General features: G+C 41.3%; 1 protein-coding gene across 1 annotated transcript in view; it reads left to right on the forward strand.

Annotated features, from left to right (window-relative positions):
- LOC138962782 (excitatory amino acid transporter-like) overlaps positions 1-23,550 on the forward strand; it is a 99,526-nt gene that overhangs the window by 8,462 nt on the left and 67,514 nt on the right. The gene's annotated exons all lie outside the window — the stretch shown is intronic.

Below are 23,550 nucleotides of genomic sequence, written 5' to 3' on the forward strand. Positions count from 1 at the left end.
ACAAATTTAAAAAAAAATCGTACTAAGATGTTCAGCTTTTCATTCGTGAAACTGTTCGTTTTGTCTACCGTGATTGAATGGTTAATGCGCGAGTAGTTGGGATGTTTTAGATAGGTGTGGAGGGTTCTTACTAGAGGGGGTCCATTCATTAATTTACTTACATCAGTACTCACTCCTTTCAAGTGGTCAAGGCCCACAACAGAACACAAACTCCTGGCATCAATATTAACAACTGCATGTCCATTTACAAAACAATACATCGCCGAACTTCACAGAAGCTCCCACACTTGAGCCCTTGTGCTAGGTAACGGATCAGACGCCGGACGAACGCAGGACGAACAGAAACAAAAATCAAAACTTGACTAAATGTAAAAAGGAAAGTGGACTACTGATGACTTGTGGACAAAAATCAAAATCGGAGAATTACACCCCACCCTCCCCCCCCCCCCCAAAAAAAAAAAAACCCAACAAATTCAACAAAAGAGGGAAAAATTAACAGCCTTTGAGGTATACAAAGAAAAGAAAAAGTACATCGAAACAGAAAAGAAAACGTACTCCGTACAGGCTACGTGATATTTCCAGGTCAAATGCCAAAGGTCATGGCCGCGATTCTAAGATTCTTTGCACATGTACACACATACTTTGCACATGTATACACAATACTTTGCAAATGTGGGTGGACAGAAGCAGGAGATCAGAACACACGCTGACTGTGCACACACTCTTCAGCTCTATGCACCCACTCACACCAGGGGCATGTGTCTTGGGTCAGCTACACAGTCGGTTAACTGCAGTTGAACGAGTGAAATGCAGAGATCCGACAAAATCGGGTTTCATGAAAGAAAGAAACACCCTGTGTCTGACCTATCTGAAAACACCTCCGCGTGGAGGGGTTTTGCTGCAAGCCCAGTGAAGATAAAGAGGGAACATTTTTTCTGCTTGCGCGGCAGCAAGCAGGATGTCTCTGAACTGGAAAAAAACCCATCTCAGTCCGCCGACAGTGCCTCTTCGCACGGGGGGTTGCCTATTTACCGTGCTGTCCTCCCCAAGCATCTTCTTCTTCTTCTTCTTCTTCTTCTTCTTCTTCTTCTTCTTCTTCTTCTTCTTCTGCGTTCGTGGGCTGAAACTCCCACGTACACTCGTGTTTTTGCACGAGTGGATTTTTACGTGTATGACCGTTTTTACCCCGCCATTTAGGCAGCCATACGCCGCTTTCGGAGGAAGCATGCTGGGTATGTTCGTGTTTCTATAACCCACCGAACTCTGACATGGATTACAGGATCTTTTCCGTGCGCACTTAGTCTTGTGCTTGCGTGTACACACGAAGGGGGATAAGCCTCTAGCAGGTCTGCACATAAGTTGACCTGGGAGATCGGAAAAATCTCCACACTTAGCACACCAGGCAGCCGCGGCCGGGATTCGAACTCACGCCCTTCCAATTAAGAGGCCGACGTCTTGCCACCACGTCACTGCGCCCGTCCCCCAAGTTTCAAGTTCGGACAACCGCAGTCGGGTGACGAAGAGGGGGTCCGACTGTCAGTAAATAAAAACTACCGCGACTCCATGACACCAGCTCCAGAACACACGCTGACTGTGCACACACTCTTCAACTCTGCGCACCCACTCACACTGCACTCTCTTCACACTGTCGACACTTGGCGTGAACCGCAGATGTTGGTCGAAATAAAAGAGTATTTCAAAACGAGAAAGATAGTTGGGATCGCGAAGAGGGCGAGAGGTGAATATGTGGAGGTTGGGATTTTTTCCCACATGTGTACAAAGCAAACGGTTTAAAAAAAAAATTAAATAACATTAAAAAGTTAGACGGGTGGGGGTTCGCTTTGTCTTTTTTCCACACGGGTACGGAGTAGACAAAAAGGAAGCATGAAAAAAACTATGGGGCGGGGGGAGGGGGAGTTTTCTTCTTCCCCCAAGGCAGAGTTGGGAAGATGGAAAACAAAAAGAATAGAATATAGTCAATGTTTGTACAGATTTTAGTCAAGCAGTATGTAAGAAATGTTAAGTCCTTTGTACTGGAAACTTGCATTCTCCCAGTAAGGTCATATATTGTACAACGTTGCAAGCCCCTGGAGCAATTTTTTGATTAGTGCTTTTGTGAACAAGAAACAATTAACAAGTGGCTCTATCCCACCCACCCCCCCCCCCCCTCCCTTTCCCCGTCGCAATATAACCTTGAACGGTTGGAAACGACGTTAAACACCAAATAAAAGAGGGGGTTTGGTAGGTTGGGGGGTCTCTTTTCCACATGAGTAGGTGAGACAATCAGGGAATACAAAAAAACCATGTGCAGAAGAGTAGGGCTTCTGTCTTCTTTATTCCACATTGGTTAAGAGGACAGAAAAGGGGAAGAGAGAAAAAAAGAATGAACAACATTTACGTGAGGAGGAAAGGATGTTACTACAAGTGGGTTGCGACAGCGATGACACTTTCCGTAATTCGAAGCTCGTCTGGAGTTTGATTTTTGTTGGTTTCTCTTTCGTCTACTTTTCCGTTGCTCTTTTCTTTTGTTTTCTTTTTTGTTGGGAGGGTCTGGCGTGCACGTTTTCGTTGCTGTTCTTAAGTTTCGTTTTGGGTTTTTCGTTTGTTCCTTCTTCTCTTTGTCTGCTTAAGATTTCTTCACCGTTAGAGTAAAGAAAAGAGAGCAGGAAACTGTTTATAGTTCGTCTCGTCACCTGCAAAGGCAGGATTACAAAGGACAACTTTAAAACCAGAGAGTAGATTCCAAACGCTTCTTGTGCAGTCAACAGAAATGAAGTTTTAGAGCCAACGCTTGAAAGGGAAAAAAAAAGTTTGAGAAAGATGTTGGAGACAGAAAAAAAAAGTTCGAGAAAGAAAGAAAAGTATTGAGATTATAAGAAAGAGCAATCAAATGTACAAGGTGAGGGAAGCGCTTGAAATACAATACACGAGTGAGAGTTATATGCGTAAGAAATTTCCTGGCGCGTATATCATAGAAAACTACATTAGACACATTCTTAAAAAAACCACCATTAATTCAGTTAATATTTATGTATCTATACAAACGAGCAGTCCATAGCGACCACCTCTTAATAACGACCACCTGCCCACAACGACCAACCTAGAGAATCCCGAGGTGTTGCTTCTCTGTATAATTTACCTTTATGTTGCGACCACCTATTTTGGTCGGTTCCTTGGGAGGTCGTCATGGACAAGTTTGACTGAATATATAAAATACATTTATTGATGTATTTACTCAAATATGTATGTATTCGTCTATGTTTTCATTAACAAATTTTAATGAAGAATGAAAGATCATTTATCACCAAAAGAGTCAGGGCAAAGGGAAACTCAGAGAATACGCAACATTCACGGAAATCAGCTAATGCAAAACATTGCAAAGCGCAATGCTCTGAATGTCGCTCGACTGCAGTCTGTCGGTGCATGAAGGGGGAAACTGTCTCGTAAGTATACACCATGTACGAGGATACGAAACAGAGATGGCATACAAAAAATAGATAGACGTTTGTATAAAGTTACCCTACCAGTGTCCAATAATTATATCAGGCACACAAGCAGATGAACTCGCACGTACGCACGCACATAAGCACGCACGCACGCATCCATCCACGCACGCACACACACTCTCTCTTTTGTTCTCTCTCTCTTTCTTCCCCGTCTCTCTCTCTCTCTCTCTCTCTCTCTCTCTCTCTCTCTCTCTCTCTCTATCTCTGTCTGTCTGTGTCTGTCTCTCTCTCTCTGTCTGTCTCTCTCTCTCTTCTCTCTCTCTCTGTCTGTCTCTCAGTCTCTCTCTCTGTCTCTGTCTCTCTCTCTCTGTCTGTCTCTCTCTCTGTCTGTCTCTCTCTCTCTGTCTCTCTCTTTCTCTCTCCCTCTCTCTCTCTCTCTCTCTCTCTCTCTCTCTCTCTGTCTGTCTGTCTCTCTCTCTCTCTCTCTCTCTCTCTCTCTCTCTCTCTCTCTCTCTCTCTCTCTCTCTCTCTCTCTCTCTCTCTCTCTCTCTGTATTATAGTAGGGACTAGCTGTAAGAAAGGACCATATGGACCTAATGCTATCATCCCTCGGTAATAAAGTTTTCGAGTTCGAGTTCGAGTTCGATCTCTCTCTCTCTCTACGCTATATTTCCACTATTCTGCCACAACCCCCATTGCCATCGTCCCCTGGAGAATTTAGGATTTCATTCAATTTCTTGTCAGCGAGAACATTAATGCTCACACTCTCGCTCGCAGCACAGGTCTTTGATCATTGTCACCTGATGATCGAAAGTCGATCCTCTTTTGTGAGTTAATTCTTTATAGTGTCGATTCTGTTGACCTTCACCGTATAAAAAATGCATTGAGCTGCTGCTACTTTGAAATCACGGGTAAGACTTGGTTGTGTGCTTGGTTTTGTCGGCAAAAGAGTGCGAATAGGTCAAAGATTTCTTATAAAATGGCTTTCCTATTTGTTACAACTACCACAGTCCTATATAGTCTTCTTTTCCGAGATTGACGACTAGGTGAGTGTGAACAAAGACTGAAGGTGAATAGGTGAACGATTTCTTATGAAATGGCTTTCCTATTTGTTACAACTACCACAGTCCTGTAGTCTTCATTTCCGAGATGGACGAGTAGGTGGGTATGAACAAAGAAGGTGAAAATAAGATTTCTTCTTGCTCTCTCTCTTGTGAACAGGTCTGCCTGACCGACGTAAGGGGATTTCAATACATACACAAAAACATAGACAAATAATAAAGAAGACAAGAAGTTCTGATTATGTCCTGCACTCTTTATTGAATATTGCATAACTCATAGGTCTGTGTGCAACGACTGTGCTGAGGGTTTGCAAACATAAGCAAAAGTTCTATCATGACCGTCCCTCATTTTTATGGTTCAGTGCATCACTACTACATGTCATTCGTAACGTTATTCTTTTTGAAATATTGCGCAACATTTATGTCGACACCAAAAGACAAAGGTTTTATTATCTCTCATTACACCCCCGGTATAGGGGTGTGTATAGGTTTCGGTCGATGTGTTTGTTTGTTTGTTTGTGTGTTTGTGTGTTTGTGTTCGCATATAGATCTCAAGAATGAACGGACCGATCGTCACCAAACTTGGTGAACAGGTTCTATACATTCCTGAGACGGTCCTTACAAAAATTGGGACCAGTCAAACACACGGTTAGGGAGTTATTGGTGGATTAAGATTCTACAAGGACTTATAGAGAAACATATTCATGGTCAAAGGGAAATAACCTTCTCAGTTGGTGGCAGTGAGAATGGGTGCAGTGAGAATGGTTATTTCCCTTTGACCAACGGGGGTGTTTTTCCTACCTCGAAGGAATTTCTTGTTATTCATAGTATAGTACAATTCTGATATAAGTAACTTTTCTCTGTCTTTGACTCTCTCTCTCTCTCTCTCTCTCTCTCTCTCTCTCTCTCTCTCTCTCTCTCCCTCCCCCGTTCTCTCTCTCTCTCTTTCTCTCTCTCCCCTTTCTCTCTCTCTCATGCTTAATCTCTCTCTCTCTCAGTCTCTCTCTCTCCTCTCTCTCTCTCCTCTCTCTCTCTCTCTCTCTCTCTCTTTCTTTCTCTCTCTCTCTCTCTCTCTCTCTCTCTCTCTCTCTCTCTCTCTCTCTCTCTCTCTCTCTCTCTCTCTCTCTCTCTCTCTCTCTCTCTGACTTTTACTATGACCTTAGCGGTACAATACGATACTATTACGCGTACATTTCTACCTGTTCCTCTGAGCAACATTACGCATTGGACGTGTAGACACAAGATGACGTGAAGTTTACCGTGCCCTTCTCTCATTCACTGCCCAGTACAAAACTAATGCATCTAATTAGTACCTGTCACTCGGTGCAACGCTTCGAAATGTGCATGTTGACACGGGAAGACGCGAAGTTTAGGCCAAAAAAAATAATAGGTGTGGTTACGGTAACATAGCCAAAAAAAATAGGGTAGGAAGGTAGGCAAACACTTTTTTGTATTTTTTACTTTTTTTTCTAATGTGTACAAATTAAACCTACTTGACAGGGAAATAAGTGTGCGACTCGGGCGCTTTCGCTTTCATAGCGTTTTCTGCACTCGTTTTCTTGTGTGTTTTTTGTTTTTTTGACAAATGTAATAAAAAGTTATAGGGTCGGCCCCTAAAAATAGGGTAGGTCGGGTTACCGTAACCACACCTTTTTTTTTTTTTTAGGCCTTACCGTGACCTTTTCTCATGCACGGCCCAGTACAAAACGAATACCTCTAATTTCTACCTGCTACTCGGTGCAAGGCTTATCAATGTGCGTGTAGAAGTTTACAATGCCATTGACCTTCTCTCATTCGCGGTACAGTGTATAATTCGTTTAATTTCTTTGCCTTACTCTATGCAGCATACCACAATGGGCATAAGAAGACGCGATATTTACCATGACTTTCTCTTATCAGTAGATCAGTAGGACTACATTAAGTAATACATTTACAACGTTATTTCTGTAACACTGTAGAGAGAGAGAGAACTCGAACTCGAACTCGAACTCGAAAACTTTATTACTGAGGGATGATAGCATTAGGTCCATATGGTCCTTTCTTACAGCTAGTCCCTACTATAATACACACATGAAACAAAGAACAAATATGAAGAATGAAAACATTTAAACAAAAAATCAAATAAAACAAAATTATGTAGGGAAAAGTATAACAAAATCAAAATAAAAAATTCAAAAGTGTGCTTGTTAATGGAAGCATACTATACACTTTCTCTTTCACACATCCTCACACACACTCGCACAAATTGTACACCGACTTAGTCGTTAGAGAGGTGCTTTCGGAGCTGTCTTTTAAAAGAAGATAATGACAGACAGAGAGAGAGAGAGAGAGAGAGAGAGAGAGAGAGAGAGAGAGAGAGAGAGAGAGAGAGAGAGAGAGAGAGAGAGAGAGAGAGAGATCAAATCAAATCAAATCAAATCAAATCAAATCAAATTTTATTTTTCGAGGGTTGTGGCATAAGCAATACAACGAGCTTTTTTTCAACCAGCCCTCGCCCAGAGAGGGGACTAATCTAATCACATATTTACACGGATATTCACGTTGAAAAAAAGGTAGAGAAAAACAACAACATATGAATATTTACATATTACATATTATACACAAATATAATTATGTAACGTAGTGAAAACAATGCTGAATACACATGCATGAGTAAATGTGTTATTAAGGCTTTGAGTGTTTTTGTGTGAATATAATGAACACTGATGCTTTGGACAAATGAAAATATAACTAGAGAGAGAGAGAGAGAGAGAGAGAGAGAGAGAGAGAGAGAGAAAGAGACAGGGAGAGAGAGAGGGGGAGAGAGACAGACAGACAGAGAGAGATAGAGAGAGACAGACAGAGAGAGAGAGAGCACTTGGGGTATGTTGACACGTGGTGTATGTAGCGTCCAGGGGAAATGAGAACACAGAAGAAGGGGTACGAGGCTATGACTGGAATTTGCAGAAAGAAGATATTGCTGTGTGCTTTGCCCCCCAGTCCATGCAGAAAGTTATGATGGTATGGTGTTCGTTAGTATAGTATGCAATGTATGTGGTACTGTTCGAGTAGGATGGTCGTTTGCGATCTATAGCGTCTCTGCCTCTGAGTGACTGCATGTCTGTCTTTCTGTCTGTCTTTCTGTCTTTTCTGTCTGTCTTTCTGTCTTTTCTGTCTGTCTTTCTGTCTTTCTGTCTGTGTTTCTGTCTTTCTGTCTTTTCTGTCTGTCTTTCTGTCTGTGTTTCTGTCTGTGTTTCTGTCTGTGTTTCTGTCTGTGTTTCTGTCTGTCTTTTCTGTCTGTCTTTCTGTCTTTCTGTCTGTCTTTCTGTCTGTCTTTCTGTCTGTCTTTCTGTCTGTCTGTCTGTCTGTCTGTACTGTCTTTCTGTTTTTTCTGTCTGTGTTTCTGTCTGTGTTTCTGTCTGTGTTTCTGTCTTTCTGTCTGTCTTTCTGTCTGTCTTTCTGTCTGTCTTTCTGTCTGTCTTTCTGTCTTTCTGTCTGTGTTTCTGTCTTTCTGTCTTTTCTGTCTGTCTTTCTGTCTTTTCTGTCTGTGTTTCTGTCTGTGTTTCTGTCTGTGTTTCTGTCTTTCTGTCTGTCTTTCTGTCTGTCTTTCTGTCTGTCTTTCTGTCTTTCTGTCTGTGTTTCTGTCTTTCTGTCTTTTCTGTCTGTCTTTCTGTCTGTGTTTCTGTCTGTGTTTCTGTCTGTGTTTCTGTCTGTCTTTTCTGTCTGTCTTTCTGTCTTTCTGTCTGTGTTTCTGTCTTTCTGTCTTTTCTGTCTGTCTTTCTGTCTTTTCTGTCTGTCTTTCTGTCTGTGTTTCTGTCTGTGTTTCTGTCTATGTTTCTGTCTGTGTTTCTGTCTGTCTTTTCTGTCTGTCTTTCTGTCTGTCTTTCTGTCTGTCTTTCTGTCTGTCTTTCTGTCTGTCTTTCTGTCTTTCTGTCTGTCTTTCTGTCTGTCTGTCTGTCTGTCTGTACTGTCTTTCTGTTTTTTCTGTCTGTGTTTCTGTCTGTGTTTCTGTCTGTGTTTCTGTCTATGTTTCTGTCTGTGTTTCTGTCTGTCTTTTCTGTCTGTCTTTCTGTCTTTCTGTCTGTGTTTCTGTCTATGTTTCTGTCTGTCTTTTCTGTCTGTCTTTCTGTCTGTCTTTCTGTCTTTCTGTCTGTGTTTCTGTCTTTCTGTCTTTTCTGTCTGTCTTTCTGTCTTTCTGTCTTTTCTGTCTGTCTTTCTGTCTGTCTTTCTGTGTTTCTGTCTGTCTTTCTGTCTGTGTTTCTGTCTTTCTGTCTTTTCTGTCTGTCTTTCTGTCTGTCTTTCTGTCTGTCTTTCTGTCTGTCTTTCTGTCTTTCTGTCTGTCTTTCTGTCTTTTTTGCCTTTTCACAAAAGAAGAAAACTTGACTAAATGTAAAAATAAAGAATGAACGATCAAGGCAGAACAAATACGTGGGGCGCTGGTACTCATCCAGAACTTTCTTGGTTGCCCACAAACACAAATGCACTGCACGTTTCTCACTTGAAAGAAAAAATATTTCCGAGAGCAATTTCACAGACGATTTTCTTTCCCGCAACAGTGTGGCTACGAGAGGTGTAAAATGTTACGCTCCGTTTCCGGCGCAGTGTGAGAGGAGGGGAAACGAACGAGGCATGAAACCTCTTAATTAGGCTCCTTCATTTCACTCTGCGATCGTGAACCTCTGCTGGTTGACGTCGGATTTGACATGTTTCAGTGTGTATGTAGGCTCCTTTGCGTCACTAGGTGAGAGTGATGAACCTCTACTGGTTGACGTCGGCTTTCACGCGTGTACGTTCAACAAGTAACTGAACCAATATGATTTATTATAATAATGCTTACATTCCAAAATCAAGGATTAGAAAAGGTTAGTTATTAGAACGTTTAATCCTGGACAAAACGAAACATTTGTAGCCGTGTGGCGATTTGACGTACTGTTGTTCCTTTCTCTCGTTCCCTACCCCAATTATTCCCCTTGACCATGCGTGTATGTCTTTGTGCGTAGATGCTGCGTTTTAATTGGTTAATCCCTTAACGGATGCGTACGCATTCAACCCCGACAGTGCGAGTTCGGTCAGTCCGACCGGTGATTTCGCTGTGTGTGGATCGGCCTGTGTGCTTAAGCCTTGAGACCGGTGTTCTATTTGAAACAGTTCTTTGTGTTGGTGTGACATCTTTTAAAATACAGATAGCCTGTGCTGGATTGTGAGTATCATTTTTGACCTGTGGTTTTTTTTTAGCTGATTCAGCGAAGTGAGTGATTCAGACCGGCGATGTGTTGAACAGTCCCGCCGTAACTTCGTGTGTGTTTAGTTCTTCATTGATAAGTAACTGTAAGTAGATGCTGTTTCTTTTGTTTATATTGAATTTTGCTTGTCTATAATATGTTCTGATCGTATGCATGATGCTATGGTGTGCAGGTATGTATGTAGCTATTTTATCCTAGTGGCGTTATAGCGTCAGTGTCGTTGTTTCGCCGTTGAGACCCAGTTTTCCCGCGCTAGCCTAGTTCTTTGTTTTGTAATAACGTGTCCTGTGTTGCGGGCGCGTCACATCCTGTGTGACGTTATAGCCGGGATAGCGTAGCGCCCCCTGTAGTAACTTGTGAAGTTATCGGTCCTTGTCAGTGTGTCACGCTCCGATGGTTTAAGAGCGTAAGACGTGAAGCGTATCCTCAGTTACCTATTGTGTAGGGAGTTAGTCCCGTCTCTCCCATTATTTCTGGTGTAGGCCTAGAAAAGTCACGTTATCGCAACCTCTGTCTTGGCGTCTCATTTATGCTTCCTGGCCTATTTTCCCCCTTCCACTCCACCCTATCACACATTCACTAAATGACCGGGGACTGCGATCGAAGATAAGACGCTTTACTGAACTAAATTCCATTTCTGTTTATTACCTCTTTTTTTACATTTAGTCAAGTTTTGACTAAATGTTTTAACATAGAGGGGGGAATCGAGACGAGGGTCGTGGTGTATGTGTGTGTGTGTGTGTGTGTGTAGAGCGATTCAGAGTAAACTACTGGACCAATCTTTATGAAATTTTTCATGAGAGTTTCTGGGTATGATATCCCTAGACGTTTTGTTTTCATTTTTTCGATAAATGTCTTTGATGACGTCATATCCGGCATTTTGTAAAAGTTGAGGCGGCACTGTCACACCCTCATTTTTCAATCAAATTGATTGAAATTTTGGCCAAGCAATCTTCGACGAAGCCCGGGCTTTGGTATTGCATTTCAGCTTGGAGGCTTAACAATTAATTAATGAGTTTGCTCATTAAAGTTGTCATTAAAATCGAATTTTTGCAAACAGATTTAAAATTGATTGCATCGTATTCTTCATCATATTTTAAATCTAAAAATATATACATATGTCATGTTTACTCTTAAAATGTGATCACAATTAACGAAAATAGATTAATTAGTCTTACGATAAAAATTTAAGAAATCGATCCAAAAATGATTTCATCTTATTCTTTATCATTTCCTGACTCCAAAAACATGAATAGATCCCTGCGCCTTGAGTCCGAGTCTGGAGATACGCGCGCGATATAAGACTTCATATAATTAATTAGGTAAGATAGGTTGTATTCAAAACAAGCTCAGAAAGTTAACAAGAATACAGAAAAGCGCGCTTTCCTGCTTAGCACAATACGCTACCGCGCTATTCTGGCGTGTTAATTTCACTGCGTTTTGCACGTGGAAGGTGAGCGATTTCCTTCTCGCGGGGATTGACGAAGCTGTACCGTCTTGGTGAAAAACTACAGTGCGTTCAGTTTCATTCCGTGAGTTCGACAGCTTGACTAAATGTAGTGATTTCGCCTTACGCGACTTGTTCTTGTTTACAGCTGTGCTGATGATGATACGCCTGTTGTTTATCGCCCTCGCGGTAAAACCATTAGGCCAAAAAAAAAATAGGTGTGGTTACGGTAACATAGCCAAAAAAAATAGGGTAGGTAGGTAGGCAATCACTTTTTTTTTTTTTTTACTTTTTTTTCTAATGTGTACAAATTAAACCTACTTGACAGGGAAATAAGTGTGCGACTCGGGCGCTTTCGCTTTCATTGCGTTTTTTGCACTTTTTTTTTTTTTTTTTTTTTTTTTTTTTTTTTTTGACAAATGTAATAAAAAGTTATAGGATCGGCCCCTAAAAATAGGGTAGGTCGGGTTACCGTAACCACACCTATTTTTTTTTTAGGCCTTATGGGCATGTTCCCGGGTGCGACCCCGACTTGACACATCTGCGACACTGGAACTCCAACGTTGGACATGGAAACCCAAAATCGACAGTGTTAGTTAACACTTTAAAAGTATTTTCCTTAACTTCTCAAACACCACCAGTACTGCAAGCAGTTTTTCAGATAACAGTGTAGTTTATTCATTTGCTACACTGGGCACAACAAGTTTAGGATATTTTTCAGAGGTATGACCCAAATGACAGTCAGCAGCGTTTGGGTCAAAACACGTATGTGCTTGTGAAGATCTGCTTTTCTTGTGTTTAAACGGGGGCTCATTTGATGTGAGTACTATTTTGGTATGATGTCGCAGGTCCTTGACGACACCTACCCTAAAAAAGGGGCGTTTTTCTTTTCTTTTATTCTTTTCATTTTCACATCTAAAAGCTGCCAGCATTTGTGTGTTACATTTCACACTGGATAAATATGTAGCGTTTGGCTTAGAGCTAGTTCACAGCTGTTATCTGAAATCAATTGGTGTTGCGTGGCCACATTTTTTTCTTAGGTGGTTTTCCTGACGTTTTCTGCACTGACTGCTATGCCGTGAGTTTTCCAACGAAAATCAAACGATTTTAACCTGAATGTAAAGGCCTGCTTGTGTGTGTGTGTGTGTGTGTGTGTGTGTTTGTGTGTGTGTGTATGTGTGTGTGTCACTGTGTGGTGTGTGTGGGTGTGTGTGTGTGTGTGTATGTATGTGTGTGTCTGTGTAACCCCCCCCCCCTCCACCCACCCACCACCCACCCCACCCCACCCCCGCCTCTAGAGCAATACCCAGTTTGAAGTTCGACTAATTCTCGCATCGGCGTGCTTATATATAATATTTCGACTAAGTGTCAATCAACAAAGTGCACCGACCTTGACTATTTCCCAGAAGAGCATGTGCAAAGTGCGAATGCAAAACAACAAGAATAAGAGAACGTAAGAAAAAGAATTCATTTTGTGAATTGCAGTATGGAATGAAGCAGGTACCTATACAAAGTTTGAAGAAATAGTTGCTAACAAACTAGGAGGCAATAGAGCACGTGAACACAAAAGCACACAACTTTTTAGTCAGAGAGGACAACAGCAAAAGCCAGGAGAACAGCAAACACAAGGACACAACTAAGGGCGGCATGCAAATCTTGAAAAAATAGTTGCAAGCAAACAAAAACATTTGATCGCTCTTTTGAAAAGCTTCAAGACAGATACATTGACCAAACTAGGGCGGCATACACAGTTTGAAGAAATAGATGCAAACAATCAAATAAATTGGATCGCTCTGATGAGAAGCTACCAGACAAACACATGCAGTGGCCTGACAGGGGCTGCTTGCGAAGTTTGAAGAAATTGCTGCAAAATATCGGAACAAAAATGGAACGCGTGAAGTTAAAAACCACAAACATCTCGTCAAAGAGGACATGACAACAAAGTCAAGACACCAACAGTAGACAGCCACAGTGACGCGCAACATGGGTGGCATGCAAAGTTTGAAGAAATACTTGCAAACAAACAAATGAACTGGATCGCGGTAATGAAAAGCTACACGACAGCTAGCCCCAACGAAAACAGGACAACAAAAACCAGGACAGTATAACAAGAACAGACAAACACAGTGACCCGGCCAGGGCGGCATACCACAGTGATTACATGACACCCCTTCACACACTGCGTTCCCCAGGAACACCTGCTGTCGCTCAACTTATAACACGTACTGCCGTGATCGTTACCCCATGGTTGATGCTCAGCTTGTTAGTGTCACCATCAGCCTTCACAATAAACATCTAAATATAGGTCCCTGTGAGAATGAATTAATAATGATGAACGATGATAATGATGATGATTTTCAACATTGAATACTCGAGCATTGCTCAGTTTGAAGAATTAACTGCAAGAATTGCAGTCGTAAAGTGTGAACAAACAAAAACAACATGTATCAAGAATAAGAGCAAATATGACAAAATAGTTAAAACATGGCAGCAGTGGTATGATTCCAAGCAAGTGTTTGCACCACAATTTGAAGAAATATTTCCCCAAAAGCGAGTGCAGCATACCACAGTGATGACAGGTACGACATGCTTGGATTTTTATTAATTGCAGCATAATCTTATGTAGGTACGTGTACCTATATCAAGGGGGAAAAATACTTGCAAAATCAAAAATTGAAAAAAACGTCAAGTAACAACAAAGCCAGAACAATCACAGTGACCCAGTCAGGTCGGCATACCACAGTGGTTACAGGATACTCCCTTCCCACGCAGCGTCCCATGGCCCATAGTAACAACATACTGCTGAAGCTCAACTTGTAGCAGGAGACCCCCATTTTAACACCTCACAAAAATTTAAAAAATTAAACCGTTTCTTCAAAAGACAGAAGTCCTTTAATAGTCCTATAGGCTATATATATTTTATAAAATGGAGGTCATGAACAGACAATCTTTTGTTCTTTAGATGATAATTTTGTTGCTTCATGTCCTACAGGCCTTTGGTTGACGCCTAGTTTGTTTGTTTGTTTGTTTGCTTAACGCCCAGCCGACCACGAAGGGCCATATCAGGGCGGTGCTGCGTTGACATATAACGTGCGCCACACACAAGACAGAAGTCGCAGCACAGGCTTCATGTCTCACCCAGTCACATTATTCTGACACCGGACCAACCAGCCCTAGCACTAACCCCATGATGCCAGACGCCAGGCGGAGCAGCCACTAGATTGCCAATTTTAAAGTCTTAGGTATGACCCGGCCGGGGTTCGAACCCACGACCTCCCGATCACGGGGCGGACGCCTTACCACTAGGCCAACCGTGCCGGTGGTTGATGCCTAGTAAGGACTAGATACCTGAAATACGATTAAAAAAAAGTGTTTTTTTAGAACTAACGTCATCGCTTTTTGTCTCATGAAGGATCGACATGCATGCTATCCACAAATCTGAAAAGGCAAGGTCTAAACAATAAATGGCCATGGGTTAGGGGTCTGAAATTGGGGGGTAATGAAAGGCGGGTTATACTGTACATAGCTACAGCCACCAGCTTATCCCCCTGTCTATAGAGACCACTTAGTTTTTGGTCGGCGTCTCGGGTGGCCGTTATAGACAGGTATGACTGGTTCAGTTTGCTATTCCCCCCCTCCCTCCCCCCTTTTTCTCTTCCAAGTTCCCTCCCGTCCTCTTCAATGAGGTTTGTTACCACACCAGGTCAACATAACCGATAGCCGCCGTTATTTCTGCCCCCCCCCCCCCCCCCCACTACCCTCCCTCCCTGTCCCAGTCCTTCCCTTCTTCCTTCCTTTTCCATGTCCTGTCACTTCTCTCATTTATTCAACCTCGCATTCCCACGCCTTTTCACTCGGCAGGTTAATTTTCTGGACTTGGATTTTCCAGTGCGTTGCCTAAACAAGCAGCGCGAAGGTCATTCGTATTGTGGTCTGGGGCACTTGTGTTTCTCTTACAGCACAACCCCTCCCCCACCCCCCTCCCCCTCCTTTTCCTGATCCCGTCCGTATTTTCAGTTGTGAACCTCCTTCCATTAATAAACGGAAGCTGTGAAATGACGTCGACCCCGTAGAAAGCAGGCCATTGTTCGAGATTTGAGCCTGTTTGAGTGCTTCCGTCGTGTCTAAATTAATATGATTGTAATGCTGGAATTAATGTACACATTTAGACACTACTTGAGCTGCTGATCATTTGTTTCCGTCTCGTCTCATCTTTTTTGTCGTGTTTATTGCAATTTTTATTTATTTTATTCATGTAACCCTAGGTTTTTTTTAAAATAAATATTGACTTGACTTGACTTGACTAAAGTATTAAATGTAATGCTGCTATGTTAGTACCTGAGCTGAGGGTCAATCGTCGGTTTCAGTCGTGGTTTAAAATGTTATTAGAATGCTGCTATGCATATAATTATTTGAGCTAGTGATCAATTGTTTTCCCCGTCAGTTGTGTCTTAAAATACTATTGCAATGTTGCTGTGTTCTATGTGAGTATTTGGGCTGATTGTCAAGCGCTTCCGTCGTGTTTTATATAGTTTTTAATACTGCTGTGTACAACAACTTTTAAACGGATATGCTATAATGCCGTTTTTCACAAAATATGATATATGAAAGACGGGGAGAAGAATGGGTGTCATGTCCAAAGACCATGACACATCAACAAGACATGTAAAACAGTGGAGGACGGAGAAGGGGGAAAGACAAACAGGGACAGACAAACACACGTACAATGGGGAACATGTCGCAATGACCTTGTGTATCCTGACACATCGGAAAGCGATAAAAGCATTGGAGGACAGAGAAGGAGACAGACAGAGAGTCGGAAGAGAAACAGAGAAAAAGACAGATAAGAACAAAACAGACAAAGAGTCGAAAAACATGTCACAAAGTGAAAGACCTTGACCACGACCCGTCAGAAAGCCATTTCTAAAACACTGGAGTACGGAGACAACAACAGACCATGGGGATGAATGGGAGTTGAGGGGGGGGGGGGGAGATAGGGGTCACATTTTTGTATGAGGAGACTGGTGTACAAACAAGGGAGCCGACGGGGGCTGCTACTCACATTTTTGTATGAGGAGGCTGGTGTACAAACAAGCGAGCCGGGTGGGTCACATTTGTGTATGGGGTGATGGCTGCAATATTCGGACGCAGTGACACGTGAGGATGCCATGGGGATCGCTTAAATACCTACGGCAACAATTGTGGGAAACGCCGTTTTGAAAACACAGGAATGGGCGTGGCACGCTGGTATACACTGTCACTGTAATCGCAGAACGGAAAATAAATCTTGAACCCCAGTAATTTCACACTCAGGCTTTGTGTGTGAAACACATTACTGAAGCGGACGAGGAAGAGGAAGATTGGGTATATATGGGTGGTGTGATGCGAGAGATACTGCTTAGTTAACTCAACTGTATCTATCAAAGCTCGCACATAGTAGACTATTATTTTGGAGACTACCTACTCTTTTGGAAGCACTACTTTATTTCGTAACAGGTAGGTGATGACATGAGTATAGAGAAGATGTGATGCGAAAGATAACTCTCTTCTTCTTTTTCTTCTCGCTCGCTCCTTCCAAACATCTAGGTCTGGGTGGCCGAGTGGTAAACGCACTTGCCTTGGAAGCGAGAGGTTGCGAGTTCGACCCTGGGTCAGGGCGTTAGCAATTTTCTCCCCCCTTTCCTAACCTAGGTGGTGGGTTCAAGTGCTAGTCTTTCGGATGAGACGAAAAGGCGAGGTCCCTTCGTGTACACTACATTGGGGTGTGCACGTTAAAAATCCCACGATTGACAAAAGGGTCTTTCCTGACAAAATTGTATCGGCACAGATAAAAATGTCCACCAAATACCCGTGTGATTTGGAATAATAGGCCGTGAAAGGTGAATGCTCGCCCTAATAGGCTTGAGGTTTGCTGGCCGATGTGAATGCGTGATATATTGTGTAAAACATTCCATCTCACACGGCATAAATAAATCCTTGCGCCTTGAATCCGTTGTTGAGATATGTGCGCGATATAAATTGCATAAAATAAAAATAAAATAAAAAATCCACTCCTGTGGCAAGCACGAATGCCGTCGTCTTCTTCAGGGCCTCCAGGTCACTCTCCAGACTCAACAGTGTCCACCAATCATGCTTGTGTAGTCGAACATTTGGTGTCCATCTGCTCTTATGGAGATTTAGGTAGGTATATGGCCTAATGGCTCAGAAATGGCGTCGAACTCCATTTTCCCCCCACTCGGGTTATTCATGGCCTAATTTCTGTGAACAGAGCCACAGAAGGACAACGGAAAGAGATTTCTTGGATCTAAGACATGTTTACCTTTCGGTTTTCACTTCAAGTCGATAGCCGATGTTGTTCTTTTGGTCGCTGTGACGCAATTTGTGCTAACTATCGGCCGAGTTTTCTCGATTTGTTTGTGACATTTTACAGTGGGTCTAATTGGATTAATTTATTGCGATAGTGTTCGAGGACATAACATAGAAAATGAAGTTTTCCTGTTCTGCAAAGGCTGATGAAATCATAAAGTATCTTTCGGGCAGAAACGGTCAATGCATCGCCGAGTATTTTCCGGAAACAAACGAAGTGATGTTCATCACGTATTGTCGTAAGGAAACACGCGCATGAATCGTTCACTACAATGAGTTATCAAAAAATACAATCGCCGTTGTTCACTCAAATATTTGATGAGACTAGACCCGAGTATTATTTGCTGGATCAAAATTCATGGTTTGCGTTGTAGTTTGTACAGAAAATGGCTTCATAGGTGAAATGTGTCAATTTGCTGTAAGATGCATCGTGATGAACTACATTTTTGATCGGACTAATACTTTATCGGAAAGGTGTGAGCGGTCACATTCCATTGTTTTAGGCGCGAAATCAATAAAGGGTGAAGCGTCATTGTGAATGAAGTCGTCATGGACGAAGGAAATAGAGAACGTAAAGGTAAATGTTTTGCTGTAATTGTGTTATCTAGCGTGATGAACTGCGTGGCTATGAATAAATGTTTGTAGTTTGTTAATTTGTCACAATGCAACGATGTTTGTTTTTCTGTATTGTTTAGCAAGTACTTGTGCGTAGTTTCCGATCTTGAGACAATTTTCAATTCGATTCCTACATGTGAAAAAAAAAAAGTGTATCGATCTTTTGTAAAGTGATGAACTTACATTTTATAGAAACAATTTAATGAAAGACTGGAGAAATAATCATAACTGGCATGATTTCACCAATAATTTGAAAAAAATAAAACCGTCAGCATGTTGTTATTTTGATAGACAAATGCAATGCCTAATGTCGACGTAGTTCATCACTTTTCAACAAATAAATTACACTGATCTAAAAGTTAGCGATTTTTGTTGTTATTTTAGAAATCAGTCATGAAAAAAATGCCTTAATCTAATTGTTTACCACGGATCTTCATATAGTTTTGATAAAATCAAACTTATCTCCTAGAATTACTTAATTGGCGTAGTTCATAACCTTACAGCAAGCATCTATTGCCAAATATGTGTAAAGTGATGAACAAAGGTAACTTTTTTTTCCTTTGTCATTGATTGGAATTTTTTAAACAGTTACCTTTTACTTGTGTCAAGTTCAAAATCTGGGATGTTCAACTAATTACAAAATGTCTTCAAGTCACATGAGCATGCACAGTTCATCATCTTACATCAGATCTCTGCAATCTGATTTGTGTAAAGTTATGAACAAACACCAAAGTGTTCTCTATCTCACATTATTTTTTTGAACATATCATATTTGGAGTATTTTTAATCTTAAGTCATATATATTCTTCCATTTTCACTTATTTTGCTTATGTTCTGTCACCAAAGTGGTTTGCGGGTCTCATTATGTGTTCATCTTGTGATGTAAGGTGATGAACATTTTTCTTATTGGCGTCACTAAATCTTACTATGCTCGGTTTTTTCCTCCAATGTTCTATATTTTATGTCTGCCACCTAATGTAACTTGTTTAATGACATGTTAAATGAATTATGCAGACAGGACAGTCATTTATGTTCAATTTTTTGACAAGTTTGCTGTAATGTGATGAACATCTCCAGTTTTCATGTGATAACTTTTGAGTGCTTCAAGTTACAAGCTTTTTTTTGCCATTGATGTTACCCTCCTTTGATGTGTGTGTTCTGGATATGTGTATTGTGTTCTAGCTCTGTTCCGTTTGGATACTAATATGTGAAATGTGACTTTGTCACGCTGTAAAGTGATGAACAGAAAAGATGGATGAGTAATTTATGTAATTGTTTCTTGTTCACGAACTTGAATTTTGTCTCGTTGATGATAACATGATAATTTATGTCACTTGACATGATGTTTCAGATGACTTTCTAGATAACGTGCGACCTAAGTTTGATTTTCTAGTTTTTGTACTGAATAGAAACTTGCTGTTCATACAATTCAACATTTCATTGCTTTAAAAGTAAATATTTGCTTGCATTATCACTCTGAAATCTGCTACAGATGCTAATTGGTACATGAATGTGATTCCATGTATATTAACTGATAATTCTGTAAGTTTTTGCTATTTTTAACTGAGGCCCTCACATTGTTGTAAGGTGATGAACTGTCCTGCTGTTTATTTTTGTCGGGAACGTAATTCCAATTACTTTATTTTGAATTTTGTACATATTTATCCTTTTGGCTTCCTTTGTCATTATTTACAACTGAAATTTGTAAGCTGTTTATTCAGGTTTCCTTTTAATTGGCATGTTTATCTTGTGACATGATGTAAGTGTGATGAACAGCATGTACGCACATTTTTGTCCACTGTTAACACAATAAATGTCCGATTACTTCCAGACTTGTTGGGTTGTCTTTGTCATCTTTTTCTCTTTGAGGTGCAGCTTATAAAAACAACATTTTCTGAAAAACACTTTTTGTCACAGTTTCTAGACACCAATTCTGAGCCAAGGCCATATCATTACGATACTATAACTATATACTTTGGGGGTCAGTTTTCGGGTACTATTATGTTTCACGTAAATCCGTTTATCTTTCAAAGAAATTTTTTTTTAATGGTACGTGTGTACATTTGCGCATGTATGATAAAAGTGGAAGTCATAGAGGGATATTAGGCTGATAATGTTAGTGTTTGTAGTTTAGTTGATATCGTTGATTCGTTCAATAGATGCGTGTGTTTAGGTATGTGCTAGGCTGAGTGAATGTTATCCTGACCGCAATTGTGACAGGGGAGGCTACCGCTCCTTTCACAGCAGACTCTGCACCCGAGTTGTTGGCCTTTAAGTCAACGCCGGTGGATTGTGGAATTCTGTTTGTGATGGGGTCTGGTGGTTTCCGATTGTCTGTATGTTAATGGAAAGCTTCGGGTTTGCATAACAGTTTTTATAGGGCTAAGAAAGTAGCCCTAACATTTTCAATTATGTTTGATTGCACTTCGCTTCCCGAGGTGATCGTAGTGTTACGGCACTCGGTTACACAATGATAAGGCAAATTCCCAACTTTGGGCAAAAATATATCCTGTATTCTGTAGGTCACACTGGTTTACTGAATAGAATAGAAATGGACACAAAAACTAGAGGCTTTTAATTGTGAGTTGGGTTATATTCTATCAACATATTTTTTCCGTGACAATGTGTGGGTAACGAAAAGCTCCTTCATCCGTTAGTGTTTATTTGTTTCGTCGTTTGTTTCCAATTTGTGTTAGTTTTGCTTCTTTTTTTCGTTTCTTTCATTCTGTCTGTCTGTCTGTCTGTCTGTCTGTCTGTCCGTCCGTCCGTCCGTCTGTTTGACAGTCTTTCAAATGATGATGACGATGATGATGATGATGATGATGATGATGATGATGATGATGAAGACCGACTATGCATTCAAAAAACGAGCCCCAAAGGCAGAGTCCAAGATGCATTTCTCAGTAAGTAGATAAGACATTCCCTCCCCCTAGTATTGCCATGATTAGGTTTGCAGCTCAGAAGGGACCTCATGCCTTCACCGTGATATTCCGTGCATCGTACTCTCTCTCTCTCTCTCTCTCTCTCTCTCTCTCTCTCTCTCTCTCTCTCTCTCTCTCTCTCTCTCTCTCTCTCACTGCGTGCGCGCGTAGGTGTGTGTTCGTGTGTGTGTGTTTAAAATGGATGAGCCGCACTAAGATTTCTCTGGAACGTTGATACACGAGTAAAGGGATAAGAGGATATTCTGTTGACCAGCGGAAAGAAATATTTTGGAAATCTGTGGGCATTCTCTCTTTGTTCTTCTCCTGCGTTCCGGCCTGATATTTGTATTGTCGTGGTCATCTTATGGTGGGAGTTTTGCGTGCCACGCTGTTATTTTGCCCCAAAGATAATAACTGTGTAGCCGAGACCGGCGTTTTTGGTTTATCCTACCAAGTGGGCAGCAAGACGCCGTTTTCGAGGACGTGCGTGCGAGGTATCCCAGTGTCACGTGTGTGTTTACAAGTCACGGAACTTTCGCTAAAAGCTCAGAGAGAGAGAGAGAGAGACGGAGAGAGAGAGACTGAGAGAGCGAGAAACAGAGAGGGAGAGAGTGCGAGAAACAGAGAGACAGAGCGAGAAAGAGAGAAAGAGAGAGAGAGAGGAACAGTCGGAGTCGGAGAGAGCGAGACAGAGAGAGAGAGAGAGAGAGAGAGAGAGAGAGAGAGAGTGAGAGAGATACATGGAGACACAATGTGAGAAATCCACACAAAATACCGAGATTTAGATATTCACACAAAATGCCCGGATTGATACTACACATGCCGCACAAGAGAACAGGGTCACCTCCACTTGTAATTCCCTTCCCCGGACAGATTGAATCTGGTTTACAATCCATTTGTTTTTCCTCACACAATTCGCTGTGCGCCGGGCAGCTGACAGGCTCAGCAGGGTTTACATTCGTCACTGGAACAGAGGTGCCTCCAATTCTGCGACCTTTGGTCTCCAGGGGAGTTTCATTTTGTGCGCGCTAATATGACTGGGAAATCTGGGCATTTCATATTTGTCGGGGCTGGTGCAATAGTGTGCATTCAAACGACCGACATTTCCGACTATGTTATCTTTTTACACATATATAGTCAAGTGTGTGTGTGTGTGTGTGTGTGTGTGTGTGTGTTGTGTGTGTGCGTGTGTGTGTGTGTGTGTGTGTGTGTTTGTTTTAAGTATGTGTGTGTGTGTGTTTGTTTTAAGTGTGTGTGTGTGTGTGTGTGTGTGTTGCTTCTGTTTTAGTTTCTGTGGGTGTTTTTGAGTGTGTGTGTTTTTTGTTATACTTTTTATATTTAGTCAAGTTTTGACTAAATATTTTAACATCGAGGGGGAATCGAAACGAGGGTCGTGGTGTATGTGCGTGTGTGCGTGCGTGTGTGCGTGTGTGTGTGTGTGCGTGTGTGTGTGTAGAGCGATTCAGACTAAACTACTGGACCGATCTTTATGAAATTTGACATGAGAGTTCCTGGGTATGAAATCCCCGAACGTTTTTTTTCATTTTTTTGATAAATGTCTTTGATGACGTCATATCCGGCTTTTCGTGAAAGTTGAGGCGGCACTGTCACGCCCTCATTTTTCAACCAAATTGGTTGAAATTTTGGTCAAATAATCTTCGACGAAGCCCGGACTTCGGTATTGCATTTCAGCTTGGTGGCTTAAAAATTAATTAATGACTTTGGTCATTAAAAATCTGAAAATTGTAAAAAAAAATAAAAATTTATAAAACGATCCAAATTTACGTTTATCTTATTCTCCATCATTTGCTGATTCCAAAAACATATAAATATGTTATATTCGGATTAAAAACAAGCTCTGAAAATTAAATATATAAAAATTATTATCAAAATTAAATTGTCCAAATCAATTTAAAAACACTTTCATCTTATTCCTTGTCGGTTCCTAATTCCAAAAACATATAGATATGATATGTTTGGATTAAAAACACGCTCAGAAAGTTAAAACAAAGAGAGGCACAGAAAAGCGTGCTATCCTTCTTAGCGCAACTACTACCCCGCTCTTCTTGTCAATTTCACTGCCTTTGCCATGAGCGGTGGACTGACGATGCTACGAGTATACGGTCTTGCTGAAAAATGGCAGCTACTTGACTAAATATTGTATTTTCGCCTTACGCGACTTGTTTTCATTGTGCATGTTTTCTGTTTTGATTAAACGGTGCTTGGCCCCTTTTGCTTTGACATTTATTTGACGCCAGAATTCCGTTCCGTTCGGTGTGTGTTTGTGCGTCTGTCCGTCTGTGTGTATGTGTCTGTCTGTCTTTTTCTTTTTATCTGCAGCTGGCTTCTTTTCTAGACTAAGGCCACAGAAGTCAAAGGTTCATAACAGATTATCGTTCTCTGCAGCAAGTTTGTTTTCTGTTGTAAAAAAAAAAAGTACCGGATACTGTACAGTACCCGCTCCCGTCAAAA

Source organism: Littorina saxatilis, linkage group LG3 (assembly GCF_037325665.1).
Source record: "Littorina saxatilis isolate snail1 linkage group LG3, US_GU_Lsax_2.0, whole genome shotgun sequence".
In the NCBI taxonomy this organism is placed as follows: domain Eukaryota; kingdom Metazoa; phylum Mollusca; class Gastropoda; order Littorinimorpha; family Littorinidae; genus Littorina; species Littorina saxatilis.